This window comes from Panthera uncia, chromosome A2, assembly GCF_023721935.1.
Source record: "Panthera uncia isolate 11264 chromosome A2, Puncia_PCG_1.0, whole genome shotgun sequence".
Classification (NCBI taxonomy): domain Eukaryota; kingdom Metazoa; phylum Chordata; class Mammalia; order Carnivora; family Felidae; genus Panthera; species Panthera uncia.
This window is the reverse complement of record NC_064816.1, coordinates 127,621,968-127,639,870: the sequence shown is the minus strand read 5'-3', so window position 1 is coordinate 127,639,870 and position 17,903 is coordinate 127,621,968. Positions and strand designations below refer to the sequence as shown.

At 35.9% G+C, this 17,903-nt stretch overlaps 1 protein-coding gene across 1 annotated transcript in view; it reads right to left on the bottom strand.

The window, feature by feature from the left end:
- The window catches only part of FOXP2 (forkhead box P2), a 566,168-nt gene that overhangs the window by 390,786 nt on the left and 157,479 nt on the right, over positions 1–17,903 (bottom strand). Inside the window, exon 3 of the mRNA XM_049641717.1 lies at positions 13,187–13,277. The gene's annotated coding sequence lies outside the window, so the exon portion shown is untranslated. The remainder of the gene's footprint in view (positions 1–13,186; positions 13,278–17,903) is intronic.

Below are 17,903 nucleotides of genomic sequence, written 5' to 3'. Positions count from 1 at the left end.
GCTTATTTAGTAGTGATGAACTCCTTTGGCTCTAAGGGTTCTCTTTATCCCTCCTTCAAATCTGAATGATAATCTTGCCAAGGTAAGGTGTCCTTGTTTGGAAGGTTTTTCCTTTCAGTCCTTTGAATATATTACACCACTTCCTTCTGGTCTCCAAGTTTCTAAGAAATCAGCTGATAGCCTTACATCGTTTCCTTTGCATGTGACAATTTGTTTTTCTTTTGCTGCTTTTAAGATTCTCTGTCTTTGAACTTGACATTTTAATTATAATGTGTCTTGGTATGGATCTTTGGGTTCATCTTATTTGGAACTTTCTGGGCTTCCTGAGCTTGGATATTGATTTCCTCCGTAGGGAAGTTTTCAGCCACTATTTCTTCAAGTAAGTTTTCTACCTGTTTCTCTCTCTGTTCTCCTTCTGGGAACTCTATAATGCAAATGTTATTCTGCTTGATGATGTCCTACAGGCTCCTTAAGTTATATTTATATTTTAAAATTCTTTTTTTGTTTTGTTTTGTTTTGCTGCTCTATCTGGGTAAGTTCCATTGCTTTGTCATCCAGTTTGCTAATGCATTCTTCTGCTTCACCCAGTTTGCTGCTGAATCCCTCTAATGTATTTTTTACTTCAATTATTGTATTTTTCAGCTCTGTGACTCCTATTTGGTATTTTCTTATATTTTGTGTCTCATGGTTGAACTTGTCTCTGTGTTTATCCATTCTTCTCTTGAGTTCAGTTCAGTGATAATCTTTATCACAATTCCTTTGAATTTTTTATCAGGGAGATTACTTATTTCCATACATTAAGGAATTTTTCTGAGGTTTCATCTCTTTCTTTCCTTTGTAACCTATTTTTTCACATTTTCACTTTGCTTGACTCTCTGTGTGTCTTTCTGTGTATTAGGTGAAGAAGCTACCTCTCTTAGTCTTAAAGGGGTGGCCCTATGTTGATGATAAATCTTCTTCTGTTCAACCTTTCCCTAGCTCTTGGTTATCTCCTGAAACTTTGGGATTGTCTAAACTACCTGACTGATTCTGGATATGTTCCCATTGCTGAAGGTGTGCCAAGACCTGTCAGTGTTCCAAAGGGAAGAATCTCTTTCAGCACCTAGTTCAGGCCTACTGCCAGTCCCTCAGGCAGAAGCTTTTAAAGTATGGAAATTATATACAGTCCTGTGGGACCACAATCTTAATCCCTTTTGGCCTCCATACCAGGGGAAGGTATATAGAGCGGCATCCCCTAGGCCAACAGTTACGAAAGAGCTCCAGATGAGCATATAAGCTCTTTTCTGGGAGCTTGTCGAGTTGTAGCGAGGTGCACAAGGATGGTGTCTCCCTGCTTATGTTCCTTGGATGTGTCTTCTTAGACTCCAGATGTGTGGGAAGGAAACCTTCCCTCGGGCTAAAGCTCCAGGCTAAATAGCCCTTTTGCACAGTAAGACTAGGGTTGTCTTTCAGTGTGCTATCTGTGCAGTGCTCTGAAGGAGGTGGCCTACCAAGAAATGTCTTTCCAATGACTACCTTTCTCACAGTTACCTGGGACAGGTGATCAAGGGGTATCTCCTGTGTGTGTTGTACACACCTTCTGGCTTTAGCTAAGTAGCTAGAGGGCACAGGGGTCAAGGCAGACTCACCAGCTTCATAAAGGCAGCAAAGAAACGTCTTGACTGCATTCAGCCATGGTTTCAGGAATGCATCAGGAAAGTGCCTTGTCTGTGCACAGCTTTAGGCTGGGAGCAGGAATATGCCATGACTAGTAGCACTCACCAGCCCCAGCCAGGGAGTGGGAGAACGTGCAACTGACTGCACTCTCTGGCTTCAGCAAGGTAGCAGTATGGTGCCATGTTCAAGTTCACCTAACTAAGGTAGCAAGTTTGGTGGAGAGTGTAACACTGACATCCACCAGCACCTCCATCTCTGAAGAGAGTTTCAATTCTCTCATGCTCATCCAGCAGATGATTTTAATGATGATTTTAAAGATTCATTAATCTCTACACCCAACGTGGGGCTTGAACCCACAACCATGAAATCAAGAGTCACATGCTCCACTGACTGAGCCAGCCAGGCACCCCAGATGCTTTTAGATAAGCAAACAAATCTCCTTGACATACAGCCTAGCATTTTTAAAAAAAAAATTTTTTTTTCTGAGTCTCAGGGCAAGTGAGACTACACACAAGCCCTTTAAAAGGGGAGTCTCAATTTCCTATATGACTTTGGGTCCCTTGGACATCAGCCCTATTGGTTTTTAAGCCTGACATTCTGGGGGCTCATGCTCCTCTGCTGATCCCAAGGGTTGGTGTGGCTGAGCCCCAACTCCTCACTCCTGTGGGGGGAAGCATCAGACTGGTGAGATTCATCCCTACTGTGTGCCACTGTGCCAGGGCAGGTGGGGGTAAGACTACGTATCTACCTCTCCTGTCTGTCTCGAGATAGTATTTTTATCCTTTGTTGTGAAGAAGTAACTCACATTGTTTTCAGATCCTTCTCAGAAGTAAATAATCCATGTGTAGCTATAGACGTGGAGTGTCCATGGGAGGAGGGGAGGTCAAGATCTTCCCAGGCCACCATCTTGCAGAAGCCCTCCTAAGACATATATTTCTGAAACAGTGTTCTATAACTTACATTACTGACTTACCTAAATATTCTTTGTTATCCCACTATTTAGGAATGATATAATTTATTTAACCAGTTTCCTTTGCAATTGTTAGTAAGGTTGATTCCTTACCTGTGACATTAGGAAACAGAAGAATCCATATATCTAATCACCTAAGTTGTAACAGGGCAACAAGAAATCAAATCAGAGCAGCAGCTACCTTCAGATGAGAAAAAAATGGTGGCTTAAATCTCTTTTCCATTCCCTTCAAAATCCCACGCAAAGTGCAGTTTTATCTGTGTGGGGGGGTAGGGGGTGCAGGCACAGGTGCTAGAAAAATTGGAATAAGCCTTCCTGTAAGAAAACTTCCACAAAACTTCTAGAAGTATTTCTGTGCCATTTGCATAGTGTAAATGGCTATTGTGTAATCCTTTGACTTTCTTAAATTATTTTCAGCAAACAAAAGATACGGAAGCCACTTTTCTATTCTTTTAATAACCTTTCTGAACTCTTGGGAGGTAAACTCCCATCTCTGCCCTCCCCTGGAGCTCCTCAGTCCACTTCCCTAAGCTGATCCTGTATTATGCAAATAGAGATCCCTGTAAAGTGAAAGTCTGATTAGGGAACAGCTCCTCAAATAATGATTAAAATGGGTATATTAGAATATTTATAGCTTTAGGTAACTAAGAAATCTAAATTTAAAAAGTTTAAATAAAAAAGAAAGTTACCACCTCATTTGGTCAAAAGGTAAGAAGAGCTCTGAATATAATAAAATAATTAAATACCGAATGTATTTATTTATTAATGAAGTTATTTAACATTGTTTAATACTTATTATTTTAATAACTGAATATTTCTGACATGGGAATGGAGTTATCATAACTGGCTTAAACTAGTTAGTAGCTATCTGTTGGAGCTGGGAACAGGGTCAGTTTCCCACGAAGTACATGCTCTGTGGAATAATGAAGCATATCTCAATAACATCAGGGTTCTGGCAGCAGAGAAGAAAAGATGTTGGAACAACTACTAGAAGTGTCTGCTTCAAGCAGAGTGACCACATGTCTTCACCCAAGATAATCCCAATGTGTTACCTGTTTTCTAGGATAAATAATAATAGAATCCTTTTTATTCTCAAAAGTGTCCTGGATGATATACAAAATGGTCACCTGGCTATAAGGTGTATATTTTTAAGATTTTGGACTTAAGTTTTAATTAAGCTCTAACTTAATTATCTTTGTTATAATTCTATAAGAACATTATTAAACCTGTAGTGAAAATAAAAATAAGGTTTCAGAATGCATGGTCAGCCTAATAAAATTTTAAAGTAACTATGAAGCAATCCCTTTCAATGGACTGAAACACTAATTCCAAATCATTCTCACCAATTCCTCAACTAGATTTTATGAATTCCTACTTAACTAATATTTTCATAGCTTAGTCCATGTTTTGAAAGAAGAAAGGTGATTTGTTCAGAAATTAATTCATTGTTAATTTGGGCCACAAGTAGAACCACGTAAGAAGGACTGTTCAACAGTATTGGCAAGAGAGCATTGGAGGCTTTGGACGTAGCCTGCCTTAGTTCAAATCTTAGTCATACCATACAGGGACTGTGGAACAATGAGCAAAATATTTAACTTTTCTGGGCCCCACTCCATCTATAAATTGGGGACAATAATGATCTCTACCTCATAAGTAACAAGTAATTCATAGGTTGTACTAAGTGAGTTAATGCTAGTGAATCACTTAGGAGGGTACTTGGTACTAAATGAACGGCAGGTAGTAGTAGTGGCAGTAGTAATGTCATCCTCATTGTCGTCATCGTCATCATCATCATCATCACATGGAACCCAGGGAGCTGTCCGAGGGATCAGACATTAATGCCAAAAGCAAACACATTTTCCCAAACTAGTAATGCAAAGAGACAACCAGGCATTTTGAAAAGTAGAATTAAGTGCAAAGGCAAAGCAGGGACAAAAGGTTGACCAGAAAGAAGGTGGCATATAAAGAAATCAAAGGTGAGCTCAGGAGTTGACTCATCATATGCACCTCCTCTACTGTAAGTTCCTCTTATTTGCAGTTTGGCATGTTGCTAAATGTCTAGAGTACATTGTTAAAGGGACTACGGCTTCTCAGGGTCTCAAGATAATGTTCTTATTTCAAGAAAACTTTTCTTAGCACATGACTTTCTGAAGGCAAATTCACACTGAAAACCAAAATCTCAAAGGAGATACATGGTTAGAGTCGAGAGTAAACGAGATGTAGTTCTGGCTAGAGGAATGTACTTCCACATTTCTGATTAACCAGAGAGGAGTATGCACAGAATATAACAAGGAAGGTAAATATAAATAAAGGGCACTAGAACACTAAGAACATAAAAGTACTTAATCACTATTGAATAACTAATTATGCTTTCAGCTTTACTATATGAAAAAAACTGAAATGTGAGCACAACTTTCAGTTCACTCACAATAAGACATGAAGCATGTTTATTGTTGCTCAGCCCTGCATGCTGTCTGAGACACCCTGCACCCTGAGAGTGACTGAACCCTAAGAGGAAAAACAGTCAAATTTATAGTTAAGAACTAGCAGTTCTCAATAGATAACATTATTTATAAGGGTATAAAGGAGTGTCGAATATTTCTTTAAGACGACTCCTTATTTATGTAAGAATATAATGTGTGCTTTGCATTTAATTGATGGCAGTTGAAATCATTATAACATAAATAGTTTACAGTTGTGAGATCTGATGAGCTATTGGATACCTAGAGACAAGAAAAAATTTAATGGATCTAACTGAAAAGTAAGCATGAATCATTAACTAAGAAACAAATGAGTAAAATGTATTAGAAAAATTTTTAAAATCAACTGTACACTTAAGAAGGGTATAAACTAAAACTATTTTGAAGTTGTTAAAAACACAAGAGAAATTACAGAAGAAAGTATTTATGTGACAGATTTTTATAAGGTTGAAGAGAAATGCTGTAATTAGCAAATTCAGAAACTTTTCCAACAAAACCATTTTATTGATCTTTCTTCTATAAATATTTACTTTTAATCTGACCCAGGCAATCAAATAAGAGATCTTCATTTCTCTGCATCAGACTTTTCACATATCTTCAGGCAAGTGCTCAGATCCTTGTCATTCACAAACTAAATACGTCAATACATATTATATGGTACCATATGCTATTGTCATTACAATGTCATAGAATTCAAGATGCTAAGGTCACTTTAACTTCTTTTTTCCTCCCAAATTATTTCAAAATATATATTTTAAACAAAATATATGTCTTAAAATTCTTTATATAAACCTCATAGTTGTAGTCAAAAAAACAAAAACAAAAAAAAAGCAAAAAAACAAATAAACTTCAAAGGGCTATTTCCAAAAAGGGTTACTCTCATGTGAACACATACTCTTAATTAATGAATGAGACACTCAAGATTACTAGCATTTTTAGTAAGGTAAGATTTACTGTTTTTTTCCAACCTTAAGATTCTAGAGTGCACTTTGGCAAATCCATTCATTTGTGTTGTTTATTAAATTCTCTGAGGCTACTGATCCATGTGTTTAAGCAGAAAAAGACAAAGAAAAAAATCATCACAATATTATAGTCTCAAAAGTTTTTACTCACATTACTCTTTTACAGAGGACCCATTTTTAAGACCAAAAATAATATGGCAATTGAGAATTATGGTTAACATTTAATTGTGGAGACAAAAATGAATATTTAGGCCCAACAGAGCAAGAATATTTATCCCTTGATCTGAACATAAAAAGTATTCGCATCTGTTTCACTGCTTTGCCTTCTTCATGGGCTTAAACCTGCCAAATTATTCCATTTGATTTCAGAGAATTCTCATATGGCAATCTATTTTATTTACTTTATCTTCAATAAAATGGTTCAGTGAGCATTAGCAACTCTGAGACACAAGTTTCAATCAGCCTTCAGGCAAAGGCGTCAGTCTATATTAGGCCTACTGTGCTGTGAGTTGCAGCTAGAAAGTTGGATAAGGCAGAGCAACAGTGAAAATGTGAGCAAGACCTAATAAAGCCACAGTGAAGAGAAAGAAAGCTCTCCCCAGGCTCTCACATGCATCACTTATACAATGCCAGGTGCTGGGTTCAACACATGAAGAGCTCCTTAATAAGGCTGACAGCTAAAAGAAGGCCTCAGACTCTAACTTTATTTTACATGACACCTACAGTAATAGTCCTCTGTTCTCCAGAAGACAATAGTAAAAACTGGAATTGCCAACAGTTAAAAATAGGTTTTTTTTAATTCAGCCCTCAGATATTATATGGGGGGGGGGGACAAAAAAAAATTTCAAGCTGCACAGCATTTCACCTACATTTTCATACAATTCCTAATATAATAGTAGTTTCCAGAAGGACCTTTCCTTACAAATTTGTATGACATTTTAAATATAGCTGCTGGATTAGATTTTAACCACAAAACAATCAGTGAGTTTGAGCAACAACTCATTTTGGAAAATGATATCATTAAAGACTAATTCCAAGAAATGTGGGGCAATACTGATAGATGCTGTGGAAATGTCTCCCAGAGCACAAACTTCATAGTAAGTGATGCTGGTTCATATTTGATATGGGCTGTAAAAAGCAGATTATTGTAATGGTATTCTTCCCAGCAAATAAGACCATTAAAAATGTACTTAATGTTCAGTTGAATTGAAAAGCAGTCCAGTTAAAATCCATATTTTGCTATTTTGTACAACGGTATCAGAAAATTTTACTAGTGGATCACTCTAAACCACAAACTTAAAGTTATAAATGTAAACTCTTTTTTTTTTTTGTAGGAATAAGTTTCTACCTTTTTAAAATATAAGGCTGTATTTTTGCCCAGGTCCTGTGATCACATTATAATCAATAAGAGTGAAATTAGAATGATGAGTTTAATATGAGTTTATAAAAAAAAAGTTGACCTATTACTTGCAGAAACATACTTCTCAACTCACTTTTCTGGAGACCAAATATATTGTTTTTCTAGTGATGCTACATTTCAAAGCATAACACCTCAAATATGTGTACATATATCTAGATGCTGCCATATAACTGTCTTTTATATTTCTATAAGAACCCTAAAGAAGAACAACAGAAACTAGTAGATTCTTCAAGCTCAGATTCTATAAAAGTAAGAGTGTTTTTAACTATCCCAAACAGTTCTTATATAAAAGAACCAGTACCAGACCAGTACCCAGACCTACCCAGCCCCTAGTAAGCATGATTCTCCAACACTGATGTGATCAATGGGTAAAAAAGAAATTAAAAGAGACCTCTGCATATTATAAAATCAGCATTATAGGTGAAATCTAAACATTTCACATTTTCTTCTCACTTGGCTATCTTACAAATATATGGGCTTATCGAATTACATTTACTTTAGAGACCATATATTCAATATACTAGGAATCCTTGTATTTATTCCCCAGAAAGCCAAGGTCAGTGATGAAATCTGTGGAAATAATTTTAGGGGTAATACATATAATGCATAAATTATCTATTGCTATATAACAAATTACCCCCAAACTTAGCAGGTTAGTATGAAAGAAACCTTTATTATCTCACACAGTTTCTGAGCATCAGGAATCCAGGAGTATTTCAGCTGGGTGGTTTAGTCCCATGGTTTGTCAGGAAATTCCTCCCTGTCTGTTGACCAGAGGGCTTAGTTCTTCATCACATGGACCTCTCCACGGCAGCTTGCCTTCCCCAGAGCAAGTCATGAGACACAGAAGGAAAGAGAGAGGGAAAAAAGGAGAGAGACTGGGAAAAGAAGAAAGAGGGAGAAGGGGAGAAAATGACAGAGAGAGAAGCAATAGAAAAAGAACACCCCAAACAGATGTCTTAATGTCTTGTGTAACCTAATCTGAAAAACAATATACCATCATTGTGCCATATTCTATCAGCCACATGGGCCAACTCTGGTGAACATGGAAGGAAAAACAACAGTGTGTGATAACCAGGAGACAGAATCATTAAGGAAGATCTTTAAGGCTGTCTCCCACAGCCCACCTCCTGGACCCCAATCATTCATGTTCTCCTCTGTGCAATCAATTCCAAATGTTTATGCTGCAATGGATTCTTAAAGGGAATTTAAAGGTTGTTTGAGATACATTTCAGATTACTGAGTCATTTAAAAGTGGATAATTTATGAAGAATATCTTTTCAAATATAATTTTCTAACTGAAAAGGCTATCACACTGACCACGGTTTTAAATGAAGAAGGTATATATATTTAGTGAATATTTCTTAAGATACTATTATAGGCAAGGCTGTGGGTAACACAGATATGATACTGTACAGGAAAAGTCCTAGGCTGGTTGAACAGGAGGAAAGAAACAGGAAAAGTATAATGGAAGAGATAGAGATGTCAATGTGCTTTAAAGAGATGGAGAAAAGGAAAGAAACAATAGGATGTGACAGAAATGTGGGCAAGTGTAAGGCATGGGATTCAAGGTATGCATATTGGTGTAATGGGAAGAAAAGGTTAGTATTCAGGTTTTGTCAGATTCTGGAGAGTATTAAATACCAGGGTAAGCTGCATTTAGCCTGACGTTACCCGGCATGAAATAATAATAAATCTCATTTAACAGGGAGGAATGACCTGTTGGGAGTCACACTGTAAGCGTAACTGAGAGCTAAGGTTTACAATAGTGACAATATTCCTTTTTATTAAATAGTACATAATTGTAAAAATCTAAAATTAGGGCACCTGGGTGGCGCATTGGGTTAAATGTCTGACTTTGGCTCAGGTCATGATCTTGCAGTTCGTGAGTTCAAGCCCCGCATCGGGCTCCGTGGTGACAGCTCAGAGTCTGGATTCTGTCTTTGGATTCTGTCCCTCCCTCTCTCTCTGCTCCTCCCCCACTCACACTCTGTCTCTCTCTCAAAAATAAATAAACATTTAAAAAAAACCTAAAGTAATGGGTTATTTGAATTTTAAGATAATAAGTTTAACATGCCTTGGCAGACAGATCCTAGGGTGGCCCCCAAGTTCATGCTCTGTAATTCTATCCACTTGCATGTGAGCAGGACTCTGACTTGCTTCTAACCAACAGAATATGGCAAAGGTTATGAGACGGCACTTCAATGATTATATTAATACATATACTCATGCTCTATATGTACATACATATATGTATATATGGCTTTATCTTGCTCTCATATAGTAGAGACTCTCCTACTGGCTTTCAAAAAGCAAACTACTATAATGTGGACTGTATATGAAGAGGGTCACATGCATGGGAACCATGGATGGCCTCTTGAGGATCTCAGTCCTACAACCCTGATGAACTAAATTCAGCCAAAACCAGTGAGTTTTGGAAGAGAACCATGAACTCCAGATGAAAATGCAGCCTGGCCAGTATTTTGACTGCAGCCTTTTAAGACCCTGAGTGAAGCTATGCCTAGACTCCCCATCTGTGGTAACTGTGATTTAACAAAAGCATGTGTTTTAAGCTCTTAAACATTTAATATGTTACATAGCAATAGAAAATTAATATACATGCTGACTGAAACACAGAGAGCACATTTACAGAATTAACTCATTTTTACCATCTCCTTGCCCAAAGTTATGGAGCATATTTGCTAAATAGCCTGAAACTACAGTCAACTTGTGAAACTAATAAAATAGGGGACAAAATAACTAATTATTTTAATGCTTACTATGCCCTTTGTATGAATTCACAAATGTAGTCCTCAAATCTACTCTGTGAAGTGAGGTACTATTACCTCTATTTTCTCGATTCAGAAATTAAGGATTAGAGAGTTTAAATGATTTTTCCAACGTTTCACATACAATAAGTTTGCCCTGGACCCGTGATTCAGACCTAAGCAATTTGATTTGCAAGCTTGCATTCTCAACAGCTACACTCTATAGCTTCCTCTCTGCAGTTTTGTTCCTGCTACTTTTTGTTAAGGGCTGTCAGAGAGCCATGAACATGAATCACCGACCCAGACCCTCCTCAGCCAAATCAGCTTCCTGTAGAGTGCATTTTCTTTTCAATGACTTGAAAATTTGAGCAAATATTTTGTCATGTATGACGCTTACTTTTTCACAAGCATTTATGAAACTTACAGCAATTTCTCTAAGTTTGAGAATAAAGTTTATTTCTAGTACACTGGAATAACTAAATCTTATATTTTAATTGGATTTAATACTCTTACAATGGAAACTGAAAATAATCGTCACTGTGATGGAGTAAAACACACACATACATACTCACCCAACTACTCAGTTTTAGATGCACAAGCACAGTTTTAGGTGCAAATTGCATGAAACAACATTGTAGTTCCCACTTCAGAAGTATAGGCTAGGGCAAGTTATTTAACCTCTCAGAGAGACAAAATGGGGATAATGCTAAAACAAATTGCTCAAAAATGGGAAGATTCAACTAAGTATTCACTTTAGTGATTTGGGGAGGGGAGGGAACACAGCAGTGGAAATTGAAGGAAAAAATGCATATGTCTTGAAAATAGCTATGTAGTAAGTGCTAAATTTTTACAATAATCCAACAAATAGTTATATCTGTCCCTGGTTTTATGGTGTGAAAACTGATATGCAAAGATTTAAGGAAACTAACCAAGGTTGATTAAAAACGCTAGCAAACGGTTGCAGGGATCCAAGCCGTATCAACCTGACTCCCAAACCCTTGCCTCTGTCATTGACTTTTTTCTTATCATGATACCTCCAGCTCTGGGTCCATAAATTCTACATATTCCCAAGGAAAAACACTGTTTCGTAATGCATTTTTTCATTAAGATGAACCATTGCCTTTTGCATATGCATTATTCCACCAATATGTGTTTGGTCTTCATTTAAAAATATAAGAACTATTATAAGCAAATGATTAAGAAAAGTCTAATTAGCAAGTTCTAGAAGCAGTTTTTGAGAACTTCAAACACAAATATGTTTCCTTTCTGGGAAAAAGACTCTATTTTTTAAAAATCATTTCTTTCATGGTTCCATAATATTCATTGCAGGTAACTCCCACTTATAAATCTTAAATCCACCTACTATTATTAACACAAATGTCCTCTCACCCAAAAACTGAGAATTTAAATATTATATCAACACCACCATTATCTACAGTAAGCATAAATTAAATAACCCAGAAAAAAAAAATTAAAAGATTGGGCCTTAGCAGATACAGTTCTAGTAATACTTAATTGTTTATTATTAGCTGTAAAATCACAGCAAGTTATATTACTTTTTCCAAATCATTTAAATTCTTTGTGTTTTAGTTTCTCCACTTACTAATGAACAAAGGATAATAATGTGATCCTTAGGTCATAAGCAATGCAAGAGTAAAATTAATGAGTTTAGTGAAAGAGTAAAAGGAAGTAAAAAGTTGCCAAAGTGTTTTAAAATCTTAAATGATAAATAAGTGTGGAATCATTTTGCTTGTATATCTGGCAAAATAATAAAGTTAGTACAAAACAAGAGGTCCACAGGCAAAATAGTAGGTAAATTGCCTGAAAAATATTTGACTGTAAAATCCAACCACACTGAAAAAATACGTCTTAGGGGAGATATGGAGCCTTCATCTGGAGAAAGTTTTGGAAAGGGGTAGAACAATATAGGCAGAATAGCGAGGATGCTGAGGCTTGTCCTACATACACGTTCAGTGCAATCCCTTGATAAAGAATTCTGGAGTGGGGTGGGAAAGAAATAAAAAAGAATTCAGGAGAAACCAGGCACCATGGTTCGTTCCCTTCTACTTGGGGGTAGAGTCTAAGAGAAATAATATGAACTCCTCACCTAAAATTTCTTTTAATTTTCTTTTTATAATTATATTTTCATACCAATAGGTGGCCAAATCTTAATTGATTGATATCACAGTTCAGTGGTGACACTGAAAAAATAATGTTGCAGAAGCATTCTATATTGAGCAAGAGTGGGAAATAAATCTAGATCTTTTGGAAATGCACCCCATGCCATGTCTGTGGTCCTTGCTTTGTACCAAGCAATGGATTTAAAGTTCTCTAAATTGATACTGTAAATATCAAGGAAAACTCCCATTAGATTTAAAGAAGTATAACACTAAAAAGGAAATGAATGCTTTCTAAACAGCTGACTTGCTGGATCTCAAAAAGTTTATAGGAGAAATCAAAGTTTCAAAAAAAATCATTACTAGCATGTTATTCTCTTTATTTTTTGGCATTCCTAGATCTTCCAAAACCCTCAGTATCAACTCAATCTTAATAAAATAATCTGAAAATATCAGCATAAAAGACCACATAATGATAACAAAATAATCCAGATGCTTTTCTTGACTAATCTTTTCCTTTCAGTATTTCAAAACCAAATTCATGTTCTATATGAATCCATGATAATTTTCAAAAAAAAAAAAAGTGAAACCAAGTTTAATAGGAAGGGAAAGCACAGCAAGGAGTGAAATGGGAAAGACAAGAGGGTGAATATTCCTATAGTTCTACGTGGAAAGTCTCTGTGGTTCACTGATAACTTTTCTTAACATTTGGGCAAAGATATCTAACCAAAAAATTAAAGGATAAAGCACACACTAGAAAAGCAGACATAAGCACAATGAACCGAAAAGAATCATTACCAAAAGGCCACTTACTTATTTCTTCCAGATCTTCTACAAGACTTTTGAGTCAACTTTGATACGGAGTCCTAGGTAAACTCAATCCCAGCATCACATTAGAATAGCCCTGTTAATAGAGACAAATAACTGTCACTGCTTCAAAAATTAAATTTATGTCACATTCAGTTCAATGACTTCATAGAACATAAAACATACTCAACCTCAAATAAAATTAATTGTTAATGCATTAATTGCTTTGGAACTCTTCAAACATGCATGGAAATGCTTTTCTACATATTAACTTAGAGAAGTTTAAAATCCATTGTTTGGTACAAAGCAAGGACCACTGAGACAGCATGAGATCCATTTCTAAGAGATGCAGATTTTATTTCCCATTCTTACATTGATTTGGCAGGTTTAAACTTTTGGTGATTAAATTTTATAATTTAGGGGAGCCTGGGTGGCTCAGTTGGTTGAGCATCAGACTTCAGCTCAGGTCATGATCTCGTGGTGCGTGGGTTCGAGCTCCATGTCGGGCTCTGTGCTGAGAGCTCAGAGCCTGGAGCCTCCTTCAGATTCTGTGTCTCCCTCTCTCTCTGCCCCTCCCCTGCTCCTTCTCTGTCTCTCTCTCTCTCTCTCAAATAAACATTAAAAAAAATTTTTAACTTATAATTTATAGAACATAGTTATTTTATGTCTCAAGATTCCCAACTGAAAACATGACTGATTTCAACTTCCTCTTCAACATATACTTAATGAGCTTTGTAGGCCTTTCCACAATCAACAAGTTGGTAGTAAGCATTTTCTCCTTATAATTGCAAAGTAAGGGCTATTCCCTTGACTCTTATTAGAACGTGTGTATCCTAGACCCATTTGCTATTTAACTACTCTCTTTTCTAGTCTCTCCCTTCTTTAATCTGAAAGATTTAGCTCAAATCTTCCAAAAAAATTACAGAAGTTAGTAGTGTATAGGTAATAAACGGGTTTTGATTCACACACCAACTCTGACTGATTGGTAGTGACCACATGGAAATCTGTACGGAGATTAAATCTGAGTCTAGCAGGGAGTCCTGTGTTCAATTAGCCATGCCTTCCATAGGCACCGAAAGGGAGGGATGACACCACATGCCCTCTTTTCTTTGTTGAGCATTTAGACATTTCCCTAATTTTATTTAAATTGTTCCCAAACACTTTTGGCTACAAATCCTTTTTTCCAATGAAATCTTAGTGAAGGGTCAACCAAATATACAGATAACAATGAGGCATTATGGTTGAACCAGACTCTCACCTCTACCACCTCTGTTCTTTCCCTAGGTACCTCTGGGGTATTCCACAAAGTCTTAAGTATTCTGCAAAGCATAGTTTGAAACTATTATTTTAGTTATCAAGGTAACTCAAAGTCACAAAAATTAGGGTAATTCAAATGCTCTTTCTTCACATTCTAGCAGTCTTTCTCTATTGCTTCTGTTGTTCATTTTTCTCTTAATGATAAAATTTTGCACATGAGCAGGTTCCACTCTTGACTTTCTTTGTGTTAATTTTCTCCCATAATTCTTTTTTGCCTGCTATATGCCACCAAAAGAAGCAGATTTTTTATTAGTACATAGCAATCTAAATTATTTCCTAATTCCATATTGCCTTACTTTCTCCTCACATTCATGGATATCAATTTTTCCTAAATCAATCTATAAAGTCTAGACTTTTAAAGAAAATCAACAAAAGCATTTTAAAAGCATATACTTTAGATGCCTATTAATACCAAAGTTAACATCAAAAATAAAGGACAAAGAGGGGTGCCTGGCTCAGTCGGTTAAGCATCCCACTTTGGCTCAGGTCATGATCTTGGCGGCTCATGGGTTGGACCCTGCGTCAGGCTCTGTGCTAACAGCTCAGGGCCTGGAGCCTGCTTCGGATTCTGTGTCTCCCTCTCTCTCTGCCCCTCCCCTGCTCATGCTCTGTCTCTGTCTCTCAAAAATAAATAAACTTTTTTAAAAATTAAAAAAAAATAAAATAAAGGACAAAGAGAAGGCATCTACTCTACCAAATATTAGGCTTACTACCAAAGCCAGGTACAGACACTGGAAAATGGAGTTTGGATATAAACCCACGTGTCATTGGGAGCTTTATATAATAAGGGTACTGTCACAAAGTAAAAGAAAACGTTGGTTGTTGTCTCACTGTGTAGAGAAAGAAAAACAGTCTCAGAATATGGCAAAAATAAACTTATCTCCTTATTTTATACCATATACAAATTTGGATTCCAATGAGATTAAAGAGCTTTAAATGTGAAAGTTATCCTTTCAAAGCTAATAGAAAAATTTGGTGATTCTTTTTGACACTTAGAATTAAAAAACAATTCTGAAACAAGACCTAAAATAATAAGGCATAAAACTGATGGATTTGGCCAAACCAAATGAGAATTTTTCAATGAAGGATACCACAGATAAATTTTATAAATAAACTGAGAGAAGACCTAAAACCAACAAGGAATTAATATTAAAATATATATACTCAGAGAAAACCAATTAAAAAAATGAGCAAAACCCTCAACAGGGCAGTTTCTCAGAGGGGTAAGCCAGAACAACTGTCAAGTATAGTTTAAAATGTTCAAAATCACTAGTTATTAGGAAGATACAAATCAAAAAACTGATGAGATACCATTCCATGCCATCAGAATAGCATATATTTGAATGCTGGATTCTATATTGTGTTGGCAAGAATACAGAAAGATGAGCATTCTCTTGTTTACTGATAATGTCAACAATACAGTTAATCTTAAAAGCAATGTGGGAGACCTAAAATGTTTACCTGCTCTTTATGGACCCAAAACACCCTATGCAGACATCAACTGTAGCATATGTTAGCTTCGATTATATGAAAAAAATATTTTTAATGTTTATTTATTTTTGAGAGACAGAAACAGAGCACAAGTGGGGGAGGAGCAGAGAGAGAGGGAAACACGAACTCACAAACTATGAGATCACGACCTGAGCCCAAGTTGAAGGCTTAACCAACTAAACCATCCAGGCGCCCGAGATTTTATTCAGTTTTTTATTTGCATGCTTTTCTCTCCCACAAGTTTCTCCATTTTAATTACTCAAAATTAATTTTAAAAACTGATAAATCAAGAAATAGCAACTAGCATATCATTTACAGTTGTGGATGTATAAAAACTGTGGATATAAATACCAGAAATCTGTAACCTCTGTATAGCTGGACTGGGTGGTAGGAAGATACAAGACAGAAGAATGCTATTTTTGTTTCACTTGAGTTTTTTAACTGTACGCACATATTTCTTTGATAAAAGTCGAAATTAAATACAAAAGAAAAGAAGGTAATTTTAAAAATAAAGAAGTTATCGCCACAACATAGTTTCATTTTTATAAATTTTATTTAAATATGCATTATATATTATTATTTAAAATTATATTATTTTTAAAAGCATATATTATTTTAGTAACATAAGCTCAAGGACATTATCAAAGTAAAATATGTCATAGATTACTGATCACAGTTCTTATAATGATCACTGAAACAAACAAAACAACAACAACAACAAAACTTAAGACAGTAAAGGAAAAGGCAAAACCAGAAAGCTAAAGAGGCCAATTAGAATTCTTTTACATGCACACATTCATACACGTTTACTGATTGCTTACTAAATGCTAGGCACTGTCCAGGCTCGGGGATAAAGCCACAACCCTACTTCCGTGGAGTGTACAGTATAACGAAGAATATGTAATGAACAGTTATTACAGCGTACTGACCAGCATGGTAAATATGCACACGGGCAGCACCTAATTTGAGTCAAAGAAGACTTCCTGGATAAAAGAGTCTCTGTGAAGTTCACATTTACAACCATTCCCTTTCCTAATTTCTTCCATCCTTTTAAGGTACATTATGAATTTATTTAAGGTTTATTGTGGTAGGAGAGGAGAGCATCACTCCGACATTCTCAGTGGGTTTGACCTGGTTTCTTTCAGAACTATATTTGCTGAAGAGAACAATTACTAGGTGGGTTAGTTTTGTTGTATTTAGTTTTTCTAAGAACTTCCTGAAGAAAGATATTTAGCGTTCTAATGTGTCACTTGGGACTGTTTGTTAATATTTTCTACCCTCCAGTCTTTTAATTAACAAAAATGAAAATATGTCCTAAAAGAAATACTATCATTTCATTGTTTTTTAAACAAAGGAAAAAAGAAAAAAAATTACACGGTACAAAGCTCGCATGTAAAACAAATGTCTTTTAACTCTACTGCAAAATGCCATAATATAAAAGCGTTAGTCTAGTGAATTTCACAATTTGGAAGAATATACTAAAAATATGAAGAAACTAAAATACAGTGGTTATCTAGGTGATAACGTCCAATTGATGTTCAAAAGTAAAAGTTACAGTAACATTTTCAGTACTGTTTTCATATTACATAGCATAGGTCTTCTTGGAGAACAATGAAAACTAAGTTATTTTGTTATCTAGAAACAAACTAGTTAACCATAGCCAGAGAAGAGTAAGTCAATAACTGTACATTGGTTACAAACGCTGGTAGTATAACCCACATTTCAGTGAACAGAAAATAATTAAACAACAAAACCCCAGCAAAACAACAAACGTCTAATTTCATTTCCAGTTGTTGGGTAATGGGGGTGTACACGAGCAGGATAAAAGAAACAACCATTGGATTCTGAGGAATGGGGGAAGTTATTCTTCAGAAGGCACACAGTCCATATTCTCGACAAACAGTCCATATTCTAG